This window comes from Calidris pugnax, unplaced genomic scaffold (genome assembly GCF_001431845.1).
Source record: "Calidris pugnax isolate Ruff unplaced genomic scaffold, ASM143184v1 scaffold182, whole genome shotgun sequence".
Taxonomy (NCBI): Eukaryota; Metazoa; Chordata; class Aves; order Charadriiformes; family Scolopacidae; genus Calidris; species Calidris pugnax.
Genome location: NW_015090968.1, coordinates 533,880 through 549,423, shown reverse-complemented (window position 1 = coordinate 549,423; position 15,544 = coordinate 533,880). Strand labels below are relative to the sequence as shown.

Sequence of the window (15,544 nt, the reverse complement as noted above, 5' to 3'; positions counted from 1 at the left end):
TATGATAAACCTCCAAAATGTGCCTGCTGAATGTTCATGAGATAATCTGATGTCACTTATTGCTTCTGTTCACTCCATGTCTAGTTGCCAGCAAAGACAATGTGTTTCTGCAATAACAGCTCAGTGATGCTAACGCCTTTTTTGCATATACACTTTTTAAAATTCAGAACTAGCTGAAACGAATGGTAGTCTCAGCACAAATTACTTTTCCCATCTTGGAGTTTTTGCATTATTTGCTTGTCTGCTTTTATTTTTTGAGTAATTTTATTTTACACAGACGGCTGCAAATTTACCACTTACTGCCTTGAGTTTTGTCACAGCATGCGTTGAGTGCATGCCCTGTGTCCCTTCCTGAAGCATGTTGAGATTGTTACCGTGAGCACTTCGTGTCAAAAAATTGGTCACAAAAGTGTAATAAACTTCTGAACTGTGGGGAGAGTATTTTTAAAACCAGAAGTGTTTGCTCACACTTCTGTGTGCATGGAACGTTACAAGAGGGTAAGATGCCATTTGGAATTAACATCAGGCTGGATATATAAAGCAGACCCAATATTTTTTTACCCCACCGTGGGGCTGAGTTGGGTGTTTTGGAGCAGATGACAGTCCCACCAGGCCTTGTGTTGCAGCCAGGGCATGAGAGAAAGCCCCACCACTCCCTGCTCTCCGTGCTGGTCAGGGAGCACAACGCGGGTCTTCACATCGCCTTTGGCCCCCGTTTTCCAGCTGAAACCACTGCAGGCTCTGGAAAACATGAGATGGTGAAGTTCTAACAAAATATAGAGGGGAGTATTGCGTTATTCAGAGAAGATCTTAAAAAAAAAAAAAAAGAAAAAGATAAAAGGCACTGAGTGGAACCTATCCTAATTTTTACCTAATCCCTTTAAATGGGAAATGGGATTTTTACCTAATCCCTTTAAATGGGAAACAGAATGTGCCAGACATCGGGGATGGTAGGAATTTAAAATTCTGTGTCATCTTCACAGAGAATTTGTGGCAGAGGGATTGGGATGAATCCTGTTGCAGATGTGGCTGATCTTCACGTACTCCAGTCTGGGGTTTGCTTTACTTTTTCTTCCAACCGTGTTTTCTGGTTGTCTATGCTGAGCTCGGAGCAGCTCCAGTCTTCCTTCAGTTAATTCTCGAGTGGGAACAGCTGTGTTTAAGGGCCGTTTAGATGCAGTGCTAAGGGACATGGTGTAGGGGAGGACCTTGTAGAGTAGGGTAGATGGTTGGACTCGATGATCCCAAGGGTCTCTTCCAACCTCAATGATTCTATGATTCTATGATTCAGTGGGAACAGAAATGGAGACCCCAATGAGCATTTGCTCGTTCTCTTTTTGATCTATTTGAAGTCTACCAAAGGTACCTAGAAACACTTCTGAGCTCCAGTTTCAAGCGCTGTGATGGAGCTGCCAGCTCTCCAGACACTTCTGTAATGATCAGATTTCTCCTTACCACTAGTAAAAACCCCTCTCCTGTCAGATCCACCAAAGCTTTTGAAGTGTCCTGTCCATTCAGAAATGGATTAATTTTCTTTTGCCTGTCATGCAGTGGATTCGGTTTCTTAAGTAGCGGGCGCAGCGGTTGCAAGCGTTCTCGGTTAATGCTTTTCACCCCAGATTTCCACATTCAGGAACAGACTTTTTGGTGTCTTGATCCTGCTCTGCGAGAACAAGCTTGTGGGAAAAGGCTGGCTGCAACTTGGCTCAGTCCCTGAAGGCATTAATGAAAGTGTAAACCAAGCCCCACAAGTGAAACAAGCGCACACAACCCCCAAATTAGTTTTGAAATCCTAATTCTGAACGGTCTTGAGTCACATTTAGAGAAACAAAACTTCCTGACTCCTCTTCCTCTTTGCAAACCCTGGCACCTGGGCAGGAGCACGGCAGCCCTGGTGGTGGTTTCAGGACCGAAGTTGCCATCGGAATTGAGCTGTGGGACTCTTTTTTGGGAGGAGCAGCCTCAGGAGAAGACCTCAGCAGCCCTCGGGGCCTGTCTGGAGCAAACTATAAGCCAGTAAGTTGGCTCTAGTGGAAGGTGTGTGGTCATCAGTGTTGTGTTAGGCTGTGTTAGGCTGGCTCATCAGGTAGCAGCAGCATGTCAAGGGTTGCTGTTTCCCCTCAAAAGCAAGCTAGCATTCATGCTTGTTGCCCAGTTCCTCTCTCCATCACTAGTCTTGGTCTATATTCTGTCCTGCAGGCTCCCCTGCCCCCCATGATGATACCCAGGATCGTTCAGGACAAGGCTTGAACCCCACTAAAACTTTGCCTGCAGAGCAGAGAGGGGAAGAGGCAGCAGCCGGGGGGGCTCAGCCACCCTGTTTTCAGCACCTCGAGTGCCCTCAAGGATCTTGTTCAGCCCAGGGCTGGCTCAGGTGTGGCCAGACACAAGAAGTTAGGGCTGAGGAGCTAACAAGATAAAGTTCTTGTTGGAATGGGTCCAGCGGAGGGCCATGAAGATGATCAGAGGGATGGAGCACCTCTCCTATGAGGACAGGCTGAGAGAGCTGGGGTTGTTCAGCCTGGAGAAGAGAAGGCTCCAGGGAGACCTCATAGCGGCTTTTCAATATCTGAAGGGAGCTACAGGAGAGATGGGGAGGGGCTCTTTGTCAGGAAGTGTAGTGACAGGACAAGGGGTAATGGTTTTAAATTGGAAGAGGGGAGATGTAGATGAGATATCAGGAAGAAATTCTTTCCTGTGAGGGTGGTGAGACACTGGAACAGGTTGCCCAGAGAAGCTGTGGCTGCCCCATCCCTGGAGGTGTTCAAGGCCAGGCTGGATGGGGCTTTGAGCAACCTGGTCTAATGGAGGTGTCCCTGCCCATGGCAGGGGGGTTGGAACTCGATCATCCCTAAGGTCCCTTCCAACTCTAACCGTTCTATGATTCGTGCACACCTTACCACCACCTTCAAGGTCCTCACAGAGAGCAAACCTTGTAAGGGAAGACTGCTGTCCTAGCAGATGAGAAAGCTCTATATATAGAGCCTCTGGTGTTTTTCTGTCGTACGTCCTGTATCCACACACACCATTTCTGGGAGGCAATAAGCTTTCTGCATAGCAGCCAACTCCAACCATTCTATGATTCTATGATTCGTGCACATCTCACCACCACTTTCAAGGTGCTCACAGAGGGCAAACCTTGTAAGGTTCTCATCTGTCCTAACAGATGAGAAAGCTCTCTATATAGAGCCTGTGGTGTTTTTCTGTCGTACGTAGAGTATCCACAGACACCATTTCTGGGAGGCAATAAGCTTTCTGCATAGCAGCTGTAATAAATGACCCAACAGACACTTCTACGCTGTGCAGTTTATTGTGCTCTCCTGGCGCAGTGAGCGGGTGGCACGGAGACCTGAAGTTGTGCTGAACACACCACTTTCCAAGTGGCTTTGGTTACTCTGTGCCCAGAACCTCATTCGCAAAGCTCCCCTCAGGAGGCAGCCAGTAGATGTAGGGTTTGGCAGGCATTGAACCTCGGAGGATGCCTTTTGTTGCCATCTGCACCAAGGGGAGTCAGGAGAATTTGGCGTGTGGGTGGCTGAGCACCCACGAGCACCCAAAAACCCACTCCAAGGAGCAATGAGAGTAGAGATCTGACCTAGAAAGGCAGCCAGGAAATCTCAACCGTTGGAGTGCATTGCCTGAAGTTGTGCTGAACACACCACTTTCCAAGTCTCTTTGGTTACTCCGTGGCCAGCGCCTCATTTGCAAAGCTCCCCTCAGGAGGCAGCCAGTGGATGTAGGGTTTGGCAGGCATTGAACCTCGGAGGATGCCTTTTGTTGCCATCTGCAGCAAGGGGAGTCAGGAGAATTTGGCGTGTGGGTGGCTGAGCACCCACGAGCGCCCAAAAACCCACTCCAAGGAGCAACGAGAGTAGAGATCTGACCTAGAAAGGCAGCCAGGAAATCTCAGCTGTTGGATTAGTCCGTCTCTCTTTAGTTTCTTAACTCTTAATGTCTTCTGACCGTTGATGGCTACAAGAGTAGATACTGTCTGACTTTATTACATACCCAGCAGCAGAGGTATGTGCCCACGTGTGCGTGTGATGCCCTGTTTCTTCAGCATAAACAGGAGCATGGGACCTGCTTCAGCGGCTGTCGCAAGGCAAATAGCAGACCGGTGTTATTCAACCCACCCGAGCTTTGCAATTGTCAAGATGATATCGTCCGTGCTTGCTTTGTCATTATTATGCTTAATCATTTTTTATTAGCTGGCGAACCAAGTAGTTTCTGTCGATGTGCTGATTTCTAACAGGTCATCTCTGCAAACCACGCAGCAAAACAAGGATAGCAACCAAACAGTGATTGCTGGAGCCCAAGCTCCCGGTTTTAATGCACATTTCTGTAAGTAGGAACTAAGTCTATAGGAATATTTTCGTCCATGAGGAATTTGCCCACCTCTGAGGATCTGGGCCCTCTTTCCAAGGTCTAAAACAGGAGACAGCATCCGTGTGAGCAGCATGCTTGCATCGGGGCAAATAAAGCCAGAAACACTCTGGTTCCAGACTGTTTGTGATACAGAATCACAGGATATTCATGGTTGGAAGGGACCTTTGAGATCATCGAGTCCAACCACAGAAAAAAAACACCAAAAAACCAACCAACCAACCAAAAAACCTCTACATTATTCCTGAGCTCCAGAGTAAAACCTGGAGGACCAGCAGGTTTGGCGATGGGGGAAACCCATACACTCAAACACAACGGTGCAATTTCACTTGTAGAGGGGGCACCTCCTGACAAACACAGGAATTTTTATATCAGGCCTGTCCTTCAGAAACAGCTTTATTTCTTTGGCAAGCTCTCCTGTTTCCACAGTCCCTCCACCTTTCCAGGCAGCGCGCCAGGCAAGGGACAGAGACAGGCAGTCGGAGGAAAACACTTGAGCCTGTCATATTGGCTCTTTTGGGACAGAACGAGGACCTGCTTCCATCAAATTTAATCAGATTTAATATTCAGCTGCTGGGAGCAGCCCCTGTTTTGCAACCGGGGAGAGGAGAAGACGTTTGGCTGAGCACCGGCGGGCTGCATAGGGAGAAGGTGGTGGTGATTCATCCCAATATAAATGCCCTGCTCCTGGGGTGGGGCAAAGTCAATTTTAAGAGGCACAGCAACTGTTGGCAGCTGCTTGAAATAAAAGAATAAATCAAATGAAAAAAAAACCATGACTGGCTCCAGGTAATTCATATGCACACGATCCACGTTTCCCGTCCTGAGATCCCAGATTTACCTTATATTTCAGCAGGAAAAGCTGAATGTTTATTTCTCCCAGGAATCTACTTGTCTTCCAACAGCCCATCTGTAATGGAAACGTTTGGTTCTGCACAGGGTGCTGGGCTATTTCTTTTTTCCCCTTTCCTTTCCATTACATACCTTTTGCCCCTTTGTTTAGTGAGCAGTGCTGCCCCTTTACAACCATCCTAATCAAAATCACCAATTTTGGCTGCTGCCATCGTAGAGATGGGTTAGTATTTAGCAAAGGCAGGTTACCTTACGGTTGGAAAATCAGTCAAAATGCAAGATGGTTCAGTGTGGCTTAGATCGTGCATTTATGCCCCTTTTTAAGATGAAAGGAAAACTTTTTTTATAAGCCTAATGCCCAAAGACACGTGCTGTGGCCAGTTGGAAAGGAGCCCTGCTTGCCCACCCCTTGAACCTAGGTCTGCTTTTTCACGCTTACCACACAGAAGCCGTAACGCATAGCATGGAATAACCCCAAAATTGCATCACCTCAGAAGGCATCTGAGGGCAAGCGAAGGGAGGATCTTCGTGCAGGGAAGTTTACAGCGGGAAAAGTGATAATTTGCTAAGATTGCATTTTTTTTTTTTTTTTTTTTTCATCTTTTCCCCCCCAGGGGGTGTTGTCTGGAAGTTTGCAGCCGGTGTTTCTGATGCCAGAAACAATAAGGGCACGGGGAATCAAAAAGCAGTGGGAAATCCCGTTGCTGAAGAAGCAGGTTGTTCCTCTGAGAGCTTCAGCTGAGCATTTTGGAGCACTCACACCAAACCCTGCACCCGTGTCCTGCCGGAGCCCGGTGTGGTGCCCTGTGCCCTCTGAGGCCACAGCAGCACAAGCTGGCACACGGGGAGATGCTTATTCATCCAGCCTGATGTGCTCTGAAAAAGCCAGTATGAAAAAGTCCTCCTTTTCAGCCTCTGCTTAAAAAACCCAGACGTGTGGGACCTGGAAAGTGCCAGGACGTGGGGCACTGCCCTGGGGTGGAGAGGAGCTCGGCTCTGGCAAGCAGCAGGTGATGGTGCCCAGCTCCATTGCTCACCCTCCCCACCACGTCCTACTGCCCGTATCTCCACCTTCTCCTGCTGCACCATCTGATCTGCACCCTTACACCTGGACCCCCGGGTACAGCATCTTTGTGTTTGTCCCAGGCAGTTGTAAGATAAGTAAGAGAGAGATCCTGAGCCCAGAAGCTTCTCTGCTTGCTTCCCCGTACACCAGCTGCCTTCATAAGAGGCAAAGCACCCCCCTTGAGATCCACCTTCCTGGATGGATCCAAACGGCATCTCTTTAGTACTTCTTTTGAATCGAGGTAGTAGATAATGCAGAGCAAATTACTGCTTCTGATAACACAGGTTTCAGAGAAATGTCAGATAATGGCTTCAAGGCAAACTGTAATGAACACAGGACTTTTATGTTCTTCCAAGATTTTTTGTCTTTCTCTATGGCTGCCCTGTTTTTCTTCTTCTTCCTTTAGGAAACACGAGAGCTATGATCTCAAAAGATGCTGCGTGTGTGCATGCAAGAAAAAGTACTCTGAAGGATAGAAGTACAACCAAACACTTCCCTACTCATTTTAATTCTCCTTCAGGCAGAAAAGGAGTATATCATCTCTACGCACAGTCAGAAGCATCCCGTGGCACAGAATGCTGGCAAAAATGAATTATCTATGCAAGGAGAGTTAATTAAAGAAAAGGTTTCATGAGATCTGCATTCAAAACAACGTTGAAAGAAGCTAAATTCAAAAGTGAGGTTTCTCGTGTCCTGCTTGTACGCGCTACCAGGGGAATGGCATCCCTGGTTGGCAACACAGCGCGGTGACTTCTCAGCCACCCCTCGGGGAAGGGATGTGCCACACTGGATCAGGCCACTAGACCATATTGCCACCTAAACCAAGGCCCACAGTGCAAATCCCTGCCAGACAGCTGGCTCTGGTGCAATTCCACAGGGATAAGCAGCAGGTCAGACAAATCCAGATCGAGGAGCAACGCCCCTCCACTGAGCAGAAGACACAAGACCCTTTTAAACGGGCAGAAGCCACAGGTGACATCATGGAGGTGGCTGGGTAATGGGATGGGGCAGGAGCAGAAATGGGCTTTTGGGTTCCCCGCACCCCAGACTACATTTTAAAGTCTTACCGTGATGTGGAAAAGCAAACAGTGTGCCAGAAATCCAGCTGGGCACTGAGAACAAATCCTGGGGATCACGCTCCTCGGATCCCCAAATTTCCAACAACATTTCCTGTTCAATTGCGTATTTTCTGAAGATGTCTGGTTCCAGCAATCCATACAGGGAAACAAAAACCACAAATATTACTCTGTAATTCTTTCTGTAAGACAGCCTCACAGAGGTGCTCCACGGGCAAGGAAAATTAATTTTATATGCTAGAAAATATGCCACTTTAATGAACTCCTGTCCCATTAGGGTGTTGAAGAAGCCATTATCGCTGAAATCTCATGTCTTAGCAGCATAGAGTAACAGTTTGGAATAAGGTGATGTGCCCAAATGTAAAAACCTGCTAACTGCATAAGCAGAATACTGTTGGACAGTTGTAAGATCAGATGGATCAGATACAGAAGCAAAAGCCAGTCTAAAGGCTGACCTTGATTCATTATTAGCTACAAATCACCTGTAGGAGTTCATGCCACTGTAAACAAAGGTGTAACCATAAGGCATGTTTATTCTTAATTGCCAATAATGACCTGACTGCTATCAGCTGAGGCACAGAGGGGAGAGCTGTAACCCCTGTGTGAGCACCTCACAGGAGGCAAAACAGCCCATTTCGACCTCTAACCATAACACAGGACTTCAGCTTCAACCTCATTCTCCCCTTACAGACAGAACACACAGAGCTGTGCATTCTGCTCACACAAGTTTGCTATTTGGAGATGCTCATTAAAGGATGCCATTAAGGCATGCAATACACTTTATGTTGGAGCAGAATTTAAGCACGTGGCAATTATTTGCATTCCTTGGGGATGGTGAGTGCTCTAGGACATTATGGCCCAGCAAAGGCTGGGCCTCCTTATTTTTGTGGGGTTTTCTTTTAGATTTTAAAATAGGGGCCAGATGGAGCCACACAAAAAAGTCAAAGAAATTCTAAGTCAGCACAGCAGATCCTTGGGTGAATCTGCTGGCAGGAGATGCACAGGGAACCTAACGTAATACTGACCAGTCAGAGAAGTTGAGATGGGTTAGTTTTCCTCCTTCTATCAGGGCATCCTTAGGGCATTCTTGGGGACACCAGACCTCTGACGAAACGCCACACAGCTGGAACGTAACCACAGAGCTCCTCTCCCCCTGCTGTGCTAACAATTTCGGCTGGAACCAAAATTGGCACAAAAAGGTGCCAGCATCTGAAATCTAGATTCAAACATAACAGATGGCACGCACAGCCCAAAGCAAAAACCAATCCCCAACTTAAAACACAAAAACAAATATCAGAGGCAAACGGGCATTTAAAATAAATGAACAAACAAGCACAAAAAGAAAATGCCTTAAAGGGAGAATCTTGGAAGTGTTACAAAATCATCAGATGAGAAAAAAAAAAATTAAGAAAAAGATCAGTAGGGGCAAACGTGCAATAAGGAAGGGCTGAGTTGCATAATGCTGCTCGTTCAGTCTGAAGGAGCCTCCAGATGTTCCCTCTTACTGTCATGTAACTACAAGTTGTGAAATAGCTGGTTTGCAGAGGGTGGCTAAACTGGGGCTGATCGTGGTGCCTCTTGTCTCACACTGGCCCGGGGAAGAGAATCTCCATTGGTTTTATTCTAACAGTGGATCCACAGGTATGGCAGAAGGGTGCACTAAGCTCACAGGTGGAATAAAGTAGGGCCAATGCAAGCGGAGATATAGAGGAACTACTAACAGTGACTACTGCCAGAGCCCTACTAGACCCAGGTGTTAAAAATGAAGTCAGGTCAGTATCTAAATGACCTTTGGAGTTTCATGAGTTGTTTCAAATTCCAAACCTGGGCTGCCATAGTCTTTACAGACACAGGAAATTTAAAATTACTATAAGATCAACTTGCTGTTTCACCTCACCAATTACTTGTTGTTTACGAGGTGTCATCAAATGAATTTCCAGTGCTCAAGACTGCGTCTTTGACATCTTCTGCCCCCTGGTTCATGTGATGGGGTAAGAAATTTAGCACTATGTTTCTATTACTTGCCTTTTGGTTTCTGAGCCTTTGGTGGGGAGTCTCAGGGTTACAGAGACTGAGGATTTAGGACTCGTTTGAATTAAGACAGCTACCAGTAGTGCTGCTGGGCTGATGCTCCCTCCATTATGCTTTGCCAATAACAAACTACTCCCTCCATACTCTTTGCCAAATAACAAGATACATGGAAAAAGAAGACCTCGAAGAATCTGTCACATATCATCCCCTCTTGCAGTCACATTCACTTTCCCAAGTTATAGATATGTATTCTTTCCTCTCTTTGAACTTCCACTAGTTCTTTAGTTGTTTGGTGGGTTGTTTTCCCCTCATCTCCCTTTCATGGTCACCCAAGGGACGCCAAGAAGCAGCGTCTAAGGAGTGGGGCAGAAAGGCTGAGAGATCTGGGCGCTGGCCTTCGTTGCACAAACTTTGGGTGCTGCTTGGGGTGACATTAAACACACAAATGTGGCAATGAAGTCCAAGAGGGCTATTAAGGCCACTGGAGATGCTGCCAAAGACAGCAACAACTTGTGTAATAGTTTAATGATTAAAGCACTTGCCCAGGAGGCAGATGTAGGAGAAACTGAACCCTCCTTAACCTAAGAGGGTTTGAACACAGTAAGATCAAGGAGGAACTGCATCTTCCCTGGAGTTTTTCCTAATTATTGGACTCAGGATAAGAACCCTCCTTAACCTGAGAGGGTTTGAACACAGTAAGATCAAGGAGGAACTGCATCTTCCCTGGAGTTTTTCCTAATTATTGGACTCAGGATAAGAACCCTCCTTAACCTGAGAGGGTTTGAACACAGTAAGATCAAGGAGGAACTGCATCTTCCCTGGAGTTTTTCCTAATTATTGGACTCAGGATAAGACTGGGGTGAGGCTCAGCTCTCCCTCTCCATTGCTCAATGGGGCTTATTGAACAGCAATGCCTTCAGGAGTCTGATGAGGGGATAAAAGCAACTAAGCACCTTTTTCTGTCCCCTCTGAGCAGGGCTCTTCTCAGGTGATGGAGGAATCCTGGGTTTCTGTACTCCACCAACAGCCCTGAGAGCAGAGCCTGGAAATCTCCCTTTCCAACAGCAGAATCAGGCTCTTCTTGCTTCTCCCCTCCTTGGTGCCATGGACCATCCAGGGGAGCAGCTGAGGAGCGTGGTCCCATCTTGGAGAACACTTTGGCTCTGAGGCGCCAAGAAGCCAGGAGGACCTGCTGACTGACTCCCTGTGCAAGGACAGCTTTTATGGATGTCTCTCTTCAAGACAGCCATCGGGGCTTCACCCACGGTGGCCAGAGCACCCTGGTCTGCTGCTCTGGGCAAGATGCCTGTTGGGGTATCTGGTGGCTTCCTGGGGGTCCCTGCTGGGTCAACACCTGTAAGGCTGCCCATGTCCCAAGATGAACTCCCAGCCTGGGAGCATCACCTCTGTGCTTGGGGATGGGAGTCCCTTTGACAACACTGCCTAGAATCACAGAATAGTTTATGGTGGAAAGGATCTCTGGAGATCATCTGCCCCAAGCTGGGCCAACTTGTGTCTTGTTTGGAAATAATTTCAGAAGCTCAACAGTTAACAACCTTTTGCTGATCCACCAGGATAAAAGAGTTTTAAAAGAAGACTCTAGAGCCATGGTAAAATGACCACAGTGTACTTTATTTAATGATTTTGGTACCTTGTGTTGCAATAAAATAAAAAAAATCTACAAAATCCAAATATATAAAATTTTCAAGTTTTCCTTTTAAGTTTTACAAGAAAAATCAAGTTGTAACCAAGGAAATTTGTTAGTATGAAGCACTACTTTCAACTTCATTTCATCACAAATTGCAACTTACTTAACAGACCAAAAGAACTATGGTACTGCAGTACATCAAATACTTCACACACTGTGTTCTTTACTATAGCACATGTAACCTCTGCCGCGGGAGGCAGCGGTCTCTAGCCAATAAAGACACTCTTCACAATCTGAACTCTAAAGGAATGTTTGTATACATGGATTCAGAATATATATATTTACAGGAAGATTCCTTTTTTTTTTTTTGTAATAACTATTTTGATTCTTCATTTCAAATAAAATACCAAATACATTTTTACAATGTTTACAAGTCAAAGCACAAGTTCTGCAATGATTATCATTCACCTCAAGTCACTGTGCTTGTACTGGGGGGGATATCTACACTGTTCCATAGACACAAATGTGATCTTCCATCACTTTATTTCCGCAACGGTGACTAAGGAGTATAAGCACAGTAACAATTATTTTAGCACAATCAGTGTATAATGCAACAGTTTACAACAGAGAACTGAGAAACTATTGGTCCTTTCTGTTTAATTTGCCGTTTATCTGCCAACTGTTACGCTAGTCTTTGTCACATAAATTGTGTACAAGAGAAGAGTTAAATAACACAACTTGAATAGGAAAGAGCACACATTTTTTAAGGCAAATTAATAAGCAGCTTATGGTGTTTTTTTTAAACTATACCCCAACAGAACCTAAAAATAAAATGTATGTTTCGCAACTGTCAATAATTGTGTCTTGTTAAATTGAACTCCTCTATAAATTGATCAACATGGCTTTGAACCTGGTTATTCAAAATGAAAATAATTCCTCCCCCCAAATCCCCAGATATAGAAAGTGCATGACTTCATATGCGCCAAAAATAAAACAAAAGGCAGCTGAGGTAGTTAGATGTAAAATGTATTTATGAAAAATAACGGAAAAGCCAAACCCAGGACATATACAGTAAAAATCCACTCATTTGAAATTAATTTCATACCATGCAATAACTTAAAGCAGGAAACGTTACGATTTCTGTAAAAAAAAAAAGAAGAAAATGATTTTAGTAACAATAACATAGGAATGAACATAGAATATACTACTGGAATTTGAATTTCAAGTATTGGCATGTGCATTTTTTTTTACAGGCTTTTTATTTTTTTAGGAAGTCATTTACTTTTTATCTGGCATCACATGAGATCTGGTCTGCCTCTGGGATTGCAGCTCCTGGAAGGCAGAAATACCCTGTGAGTTTCTGAAGATGCACCAGCACATGTGCCTGGAAGCACCACCATCTCAGCTTGGGTGAACTTCTACACATCCATCTTCCACCGAGGCCACTTGAGAGTCACAGAGCCAGGGCTCCTGTTCCTACACCTCCCAGGGACTGCTCAGATAGATGTCCTGGGAGCCTGCCTGGGATGTACCCACACACCTGGACCAATGCGGGATGCGCCCACGTGGGGAGGGGTCCCCTATGTGATGCTTGCCCAGGGAAGTCATGGCTGCCCCATCCCTGGAAGTGTTCAAGGCCAGGCTGGAAGGGGCTTTGAACAACCTGGTCTGGTGGGAGGTGTCCTGCCCATGGCAGGGGGGTTGAAACTAGGTGATCTTTAAGGTCCCTTCCAACCCAAACCATTCTATGATTCTATGTTCCTGCAGAAGCCTGCGTTGCACATCCAGCCCAGGCAGAGGCCCTGCACATTGAGCAGTCCACAAAGAGACAATCAGCCTCCATCTTGGACCACAGAGTCCTCTTGGGCCTTCCAGCCCACACCCATCGCCATTGTATTTCAACCCACACGGTGACCTCTTCTTGTCTGGCAAGAGGGATGGTGTTCCCCCTCCTGCAGACAGGACAGTCTCCAAGAAAATGTTGGCTTGAGCCCACTCAGGACAAGCCAGTACTTGAGCTTGCATCATGCATGGTCCCAGAGCTCCAGCTCACAGCCCCTGGCACAGAGGAGCTCCAGCTTTCCCCTCCATCCCTTCCTAGGAAGAGAAGCCAGCAGCTTTCTCTACAGAAGTGTGCAACTTGAGTGTGCAGGTGCAAGAAGAGACTTCAGGCTCTGGGAATGAATTTCACAAAAAAAAAAAAAAAGCCTGCTTCTAAGAGACACACGAGTTTGGAAACATGTTTCTGCCTTCAGCAGCAACCAGCTAATACACCCCATTACTGAACGTGTTGTGAACGTGAATGTGCTGGCTCCTTTGAGACCTGCTGTGAGACCCCCCTGCTGATGGTCACAACATGGGTACACGCAATTTGGTATCACGAATTCTGCACTAGGCACCTCACTTGAAGAAATCACAGCAGGGAACATCACAAACTGAGATGGTTTTGGTGTTTTTTTTTTTTTGATTGGCCTGTGAAAACATAAGGTTTATACTTCTGAAGTGTGTGCACGTGGCTTACATACAACTTATGAAAGAGAAAAATTTATTTGTGCCTTCTTTCATTTTTGTTTTCTATTAAACAAGGAAATCCTGAAACTTCTTTTTTATTATTATTTTTTTTTCCTTAATTTTACCTTTCTATGCTCCCTGCATTTTGATTATTAATTTCAAAAAGTGATGTTTTGACCAACTTCATCTCTGGCAGCCCAAAATGTGGAGTTACTGACATTGACAGTGTGCTGAACCTACGGTGGCAGTGCCAATTAGACTTGCACATCCTGCACATCCTGGCCTTTAATTTTACCTGTGCTTGCCACAGAACTAAACGGAAAACTAGAAAACTGGAGTGTGAGATTTCTTGGCACGGTACTGCAGCTTTCCCCAAAGTGTTCAGCAGGAGTTCCTGCTCAGTTGCTCAGATTTTTTGGTGGGGGAAGGAGTGAGCCTGCGAGAATCTCAGGTTCTCAGAGAAGTCAAGGCTTTATAGTTTTACGTAAACCTAAGCAAAAAAAAAGATATTCTAATTTTGAAAGGGAGAGAAGCATTTTTCAGGCCTTATTTTGTGGAACACAAAGATGCTGAAAGGCGCATCCTTGAAAAGGATGTGGAAACCTTCTTCTTCATGTGGAACAACAGTAAAGTAAATCATCTTTTGTTTTTCCCTATGCATGTTGGTTTGCAAAGGACAGAAAACCACAAACCGCATCTTTGAGGACTGCGTTGCACCAGCTGACAAGCTGGTTTGTGATCTCAGCACTAACCTCTACAGGCTCAGCATCCACCTTTGTGTTCCTGTGCTTGGGGAGTATTTGACCTATGCAGGCATCCTCCTCACTCCATCACAACTTTTATTCACCCACTTTCCTTTTCACAGAGGCACTCTACAAATGACATCGCCAACTCCCAGTGCTCACAAGGCAGCCTCCACCCCAAGAAGCAGCAGTCCCTCTCCCTGTCACCAGTTCACCTGTAGCCACTGGAGAAACTGGAAGAGGATCTGCCCGCACTTGCTGGATCCTGCCCTCACGCCACCGCAGTCCCTCTCCCTGTCACCAGTTCACCTGTGTCAGTGGTAGCCACTGGAGAAACTGGAAGAAAAGATCTGCCTGCACCTGCAGGATCCTGCCCTTGCGCCACCAAGGTGCCTCTGTCCCCTCTCTCTGTGACCCAGCACTAAAGACTGAGATGAGATTTGTCAGGATCTGAATCCTAGATCCATTTTCAGTGGTAAAAGCATGAGAGGCAAGTATCACGGAGGGCTGGGGTGGCAGGCTGGTGGGGAATGCAGGAGGACTCTTGCCTGAGCTTAGGATAAAATTTCACTGCACCAACTTGTCCACTTTTTTCCCTGCTGCCCCAAAGGCTCTACTTTTTTTTTCACAGAAAATATTAAAATATAATTAAAAGATTCATAAACCATCTGAAAATTTAAACAGCTATTTTAATTTTTCCTGGAATGCAGCCAGGTATCATGGCTTCATCCAGTGACTGGAAGAATTTGAGGAACTAGAAATGCTTTAGTATTATTTCCAATGGACTGCTTTTTAATACAAATCCTGATGTTCCTTCCTCAGACATTTTCCTTGACTTAGCCTAATCAGTATTGGCTGCACAATGACTGACAGTTTCACTTGACAGTAAAGTTCAAGTAAGCTGTAAAATAGTTATTAAAGAGATTCCTTAGAAATAAATTTCACTTAGAGAGGCATTGTGAAATTTAAAAGCAAAATGCCCAAGTGCTTACTCCTGGGGCTCATTGGACTCCATTAAAGCCAAAAGAAAGTCATCCATTTGCTATGGTGGACCTTCAGGGAAGCCCTTTATGATTATAAACTGCCTGTATTCAAAGCAAATCCCAGTATAATAAATGCTTCTGTCCAGAATGCTGGTGTAAGTATGAGTTATTGATGTGTTCACCAGGCAAAATTTCTCTATTGGTCCTTTACAAGTGTCTTTTTGGATTGTTGTTTTGTCTGGGTTTTATGT

The 15,544-nt window shown here is 45.6% G+C and overlaps 1 long non-coding RNA gene across 1 annotated transcript; it reads right to left on the bottom strand.

The window, feature by feature from the left end:
* Positions 1 to 11,019: 11,019 nt before the first annotated feature.
* Positions 11,020 to 15,544, bottom strand: LOC106894149. The gene is made up of 2 exons (XR_001413224.1): positions 14,620 to 15,544; positions 11,020 to 14,525 (listed from the first exon to the last, which is right to left on the bottom strand). It is a non-coding gene; the product is annotated as an uncharacterized LOC106894149 (long non-coding RNA).